Below are 6,037 nucleotides of genomic sequence, written 5' to 3'. Positions count from 1 at the left end.
TCTAAGTACTTTCTCCAGCAAGGTTCAACTCCTAGCTAGCTACAGTGCTACCAGCACAGTTCAAACAGTGTTACCAGCACACTTTGGTTTGCTTAATAAGTTATTATTTAACAAAGAGTTGAAGGGATTCCTGAAGAACAATTTGCTTGTAGGACCATAACGAGCAAAGTTTGCTATGGTCAAGAAGATTGAAGTCTGTTCGGTGAGAAAATACTCTAAGTAAAGTCTACCCGGAGAATTGTTCACCAGCACACTTAAAGGTTACCAGGTCTGTTCGTAGAAGACAAATGGCACAAAGTGTGCCCGAAGACCAGTTTTTACACTTAGAATGTTTCTGAATATGTAATATGATTATGTACCAATCATTAGGGTTTCTAGAAGGAATGACAGCTGTTAGGTGGTGGCAGGCCTATAAATAGAATAATTTAGGGCACGCCAACGAGAAGAGACACGAATTTGCCACTTTACACTTTTCAGACCTAAGAGAGTATTTCTGATATTGAGTGTGACAGATGTCCTAAGATTAGTACGGATAAACATTCCTTACAAGAAACCCTAATCGATTTACATTTGTATGAAACCTTTCTATAAATGGAAAACTTTGGAGTTATTGTTTGTGTTTGTTACATTTATTAGTCTTTAAGAAACACTTATATTTGTTTCTGATTCCGCTGTTAACAAACATATGTTCTTACCCTAAATAGCATAGTCACCAACCTTCTTGTCGACACGGCTTTCTGTGTGGGTTGTGACATTTATTGTGAGTTTGAGCGATCGTTACGGGACTGGAAAGTTGTATCAGAGCTTGTTTGTTGTTTTTGGGTGAAGAATCGTTGCTTATTGTTGATTGATTGAAGATGAAGAATGACGTGAGCTGAGTACTGATCCATTGACTTCTGACGTCAGCAACTCTGTTTTTTCCTTCATTCTTCCAGATATGCAACTTTCGGTGTTTTCTTTCCCTGATTTTTAGTTAAAGTTTATATTTTATTACTAGATCTTGCTCCAATCGAATCCGAAACATCAGATCTGAAGAGATACCTCTCAGATTTGATTAATTTTTAAATTTTGATTTCTAAATCTGTTAAAACCTTTTACTCTACTTTTATTTGAAAAATTACTTAAAAAAATACCAAAAATATGTCTGGTTTTGACGAGCAAGAGGTTTCCACTAACAAAATTCCTAGGTTGTACGGACAGGAAAGTTTCACCAAATGGAAGGTATTGTTCGAGGCTGTTGTGTGCAATAATGGCGTTGATATGTGGAACTCAATCAAAAATGGTCCACATGTAGCTGATGGTGCAAATCCTAACATTGTTGTGCGTGACAGAATGATGAAGGTGGATGACAGGGCTCTTTCTATGATCAAGCTTGGTCTGTCTTGGGAAATTTTAACCAAGGTTGCACATCATACAACAGCTAAAGCTATGTATGATGCAATACTTGAGATGTTTGAAGGGAATTCTTAGTTGAAAAACATCAAGAAACAAAGACTTAAGCAACAACTTGAAAGATTCAAGTACAAGGATGGAGAAAGATTGAATCAATTCTTGATAGATTTCTAGCTATTGTGAATGACCTGAGAACTACTGATTATGTAATGACAGATTTTGATTTGAACACCAAATTGTTGACTTCAATGCCAAAGGAGTGGTATACAGCTAGTAAATTCATCATTCGGAAACCAAATTTTGAACAACTCTAGCTGGATTATGTAATTTGCTTTCTACAAGCTGCTGAGATAGAGATGATTGAGAACGAAATGATAAAGGAAGAGAAGTCATGTTTCCAGGTGTCCAATGCTCTTATTGCACCTATGGGAAACTTGTCCAGCAAAAACCAACAACATATCCCTATCATAGAAGAACCTACTAAACATGGTGTTGATACACCTAAAGCATTTGTTGGTGGTAGTTCAAGTCAGCAAGGAAACCAGTCAAGGTTTAATGTCCAACTCATAGATGACAATGATTCTGCTTCCATGGCAAGTGGACATTTGCCTTATTCTGGTGGAAACAATGGTCAATGAAGTGAAACTCAAGCACTGTTCTCCATGCATTAGTAGCCAAAAATATGATCCACACAAGTGTCATTCAAGATGATTTGGAACAGATTGATGCTGAAGATCTTGAAGATATGGACTTGAAGTGGCAGGCTGCAATGCTTGCACTCCGAAGCAAGAGTCTGTTTAACAATTGATGCATTGAATGTGAAAGTAGGTAAGTTGGAGAGTGAATGCTTTAGAAAACAAAGCATAATTAATGGGTATCAAGCAAGTGATTTAATCAATGAAGAAAAGATAAGAAGCCTTGAAGATGATGTGTAAGCAGTTATAGAACTCAGTCAAGGTATGTGACTGAGATTGATGGTCTAAAGAAAATGATTGTTGAAGAAAAGGTGAAGAATACCAAGTTACAAGTTGAGAATGAATTTCTAAAGAACTTAGTATCTACAGGAAACATTTGTGGTATTTTGAATCAATTAAAAGAGGAGGATAAATACAAAGTTGTTCCACCACCATTCAACAACAGTTATATATCAAAGGTTAACAAAGAAAATAGAGAGGGATATCTTCAACAGTTTAGAGATGTCTTTCAAGAAAAAGAAGAATTCATTGACATTTACAAGATTGTTGAAATTAGTAAAAATGGAGAGTTTGTAGTAAAAGAAGAAATTAGAGATGATTAGTCAATTGGTGTGCAAGTCTCTGAGGATGACTTTGATGATGATGATGATCTGAATATGGATGACTTAAATGATTTAAGTGATTAGATCACAAATGAAGACATTCAAGCTGCAGAGAGAAACAAAAGCCAAAAAAAACCTGACTCAATTGACAAACTTCCTTTGTTGCCACCTATGACACCAAAAATGAATAAACAAAATGAAAGAATGAAGAAAGAACATGTGTCTTTTGACATATGTGAAAGGTCAAAGGTGAGTTATAATGCTGCGAGGCCACCAAGTAAGGCTGTTTTGAAAAGGATATGTGACAACAACAACAACAACAAGAAAAAGGTCACTGAAACAGTTGTTGGTGATAACTTTTTTCCAGTTTACCCAGTTTTCTCTAGTCATGAAGTGTTTGACATAGGAGAGGTTGAAAATATGGAAGAATATGAGAAGAGGCAGTCAAGGCAGAAGGGAAACCTAGATGAAGAACCTATGAATATGTAGAAAATCATTTTTGTAAAGAGCAAGACTGAAAGACAAGATATCAATATTAAGGAGTTTGTTCCTTTTTCAATTGATTTTGATAGCTTGAAAACTCAGAAAACACTTGGGATTAAACCACCTAAACCAAGTGAGAGATTCAAGAAAGGGAATGCTCATGAAAGTTTCAAAGGAAAAGTATGGTGTAAAAATATGATGAATATGGTCACCATACTGATTCTTGCAATGAAAGATTCAACTTCAAACCTTTTCATGTTCCCAATGAGATAAAGTTTGGTCAAAACTTTGAGCTTTACAAACAGAAGTATGATGAATACTTGGGTAAAGGAAAAGTGTGTGAAAAGGAGACTGAAAGCAAAATTGATCAAGAAAGCTGATAATTGTGTTAAGAAGGAAGGGAGAAATGAAAAGAAACAAAAGAAAAGTGTGGCTAAACAAGTCAAAAGAAGCATATCTCCCAAGAAATCTGAAACTGTTGCCAAAAAGAACTCTCAACCTTTGAGAATTATTCCAGATCAAGACTCAAAATCAGTTAACTTTGAGGATTCTCAAGAATCACCAACCAATGATTAAAAAAGGAACAAATGTGTCTTCTCAAGAAAGAACCAAAAGAACTGACTGGTGATGAAAAATTCTTATTGAAGCATGTATTTGAACCTCAAGGATTTCTTTGGAAACCAAAGGGTGAGGTTCATGAGAAAATGGAATTTGATGTGAGAGATTACTCAAGCACAAAGGATTATGTAGTTCAAGACCATCAAAGCATAAAACCTAGTGTGCAAAGTCCAGCAGAAAGTGGTTATGAAACTGACAAATCTGAAGATTGTGAAGTAGTACATGAAGATCCTAAGCCCATTCCTCTCACAACCAATGCATCTATTGTTACTGAATCTGATGATTTGCAAGTTGAGTCAGCTTGCAGTTCATCATCAGGGGCAGTCCACTCCACTGAATGAAGTATGGTATATGGATAGTGGATGTTCTTGGCACATGACTAGTGGCAAGAGGTCACTTGTTAACTATGAAGAGAAGTTTGAGGGTCCATTAGCATTTGGTAGTGATGAAAATGGTGGAAAATTTGTTGGAAAAGGGATCTTGACTAATGGAAAGGTCACATTTGACAATGTATTCTATGTGGTGGGACTACAATATAACCTTTTGAGCATATCATATATGTGTGATAAGGGTTATAAGGTTGGTTTTGATGACTCACAATGTTTCATCTTAAACCTGAATTTGTAATCCCACATGATATGATTATGATGATGGCTCTAAGAAATGGCAATTTATATGAACTAAACATGAAAGATGTTGTTTCAAGGGGTGGTACATGTTTTGTGTCTAAAGCCACTGAAAATGAGTCAAAATTGTGGCATAGAAAGTTGTGTCATGTCAATATCAAGAATATGAACAAACTAGTCAAGGGTGAGCATGTCATTGGTTTACCTACTAGGGAGTTCAAGTTGGATGAAAAATGTATCTCATGTAAAAAGGGAAAGCAGCACAAGTCTTCACACAAGACTAAACTCATCAACACAATTGATCAAGTGCTTGAGATGCTACACATGGATCTCTTTGGTCCTGTGAGTGTACCAAGCATTGGGAAGAAAAGATACTGTCTTGTGATCATTGATGATTTCTCAAGATACACTTGGGTTTATTTCCTAAGTACAAAAGATGAGACTGCTAAGTTGATTATGAATTGTGTAACCAGGATTGAGAATCAACTGGATGCTAGGGTTAAAGTAATGAGAAGTGACAATGGTACTGAGTTCGAAAATGGAGTTATGGAAGAACTCTTGAAACAAAATGGTGTTGCAAAAAGAAGGAACAGAACACTCACTGAAGCTGCAAGAACCATGCTAGCAGATGCTTAACTACCTGTTACTTTTTGGGCAGAAGCCATTAATGCAGCCTGCTATGTTCAGAACAGGGTACTTCTCAACAAAGGTCAAGTCAAGACTCCTTATGAAATCTTGTTTAAACGAAAGCCCTACATCAAGTTTCCCAAGCCATTTGGATGCAAATATTCACTTTTGAACACCAAGGATTATTTAAACAAATTTCAATCAAAATCCTTGGATTGCTTCTTTGTTGGCTACCCTACACACTCAAAGGCCTACAGAGTATATGTGAAAGATCATTTGAGTGTGATTGAGTCCTCTGATGTAATCTTTAATGAAAATCAGTTCAACACAGTTGATGGTGCAGCATGGCTGTTTGACCTTGAGAAATTGATCAAGTCTTTCCAGATTTATCCTGAAGACTTTGACGAATCATTTTACTATAACAGTGTGACTGAAGAGACAAATCGGAAAACATTGGATTTGGAAAAATTGTGGAACAAGGTTGTAAGTAAAGAAAGTGAATATACATTCATAAAGGATCCCTCGAGTACAAATGAAGACCAAGTTCAAGACAATGATCAAGAACACAATCAGATTCCAAAACAAGATCAGGCAAACAATAATCAAGACAATCAAGTAGTACAAGATGATCAAGTTCAAAATGGGGAAGATCCAAGCAACCAAACTGGTGAAGAGGAAACTGCCACAGGGGCAAGGTTTCAAGATTTGTTTGATAGATTGAATTTAGGAAACAATGGTGCATCAACCTCACAGCAAAACAATGAGGAAGCACCTAAAGTTGATAATGCAACAACTGATTTAGTCATTGATGAACCCGTTCTCAATGAGTCAAATCTTGACACTACTATGTTTACAGATATGATAGTTCAAACCTCTTGTGTTGAAAATAATCATCCTTCTGAGAACATCATTGGATACATAAATAAAAGAGTTACAAGAAGTCATTCTGAATCTGCAAACATTTGTTTGTACTCATGCTTTCTATCCCAAATAA

The sequence above is a fragment of the Bidens hawaiensis genome, unplaced genomic scaffold (genome assembly GCF_021521415.1).
Source record: "Bidens hawaiensis isolate Kalapana, Puna unplaced genomic scaffold, B.hawaiensis_p1.1 tig00022869_1, whole genome shotgun sequence".
NCBI lineage: Eukaryota > Viridiplantae > Streptophyta > Magnoliopsida > Asterales > Asteraceae > Bidens > Bidens hawaiensis.
Note: the sequence above shows the minus strand (reverse complement) of the source record.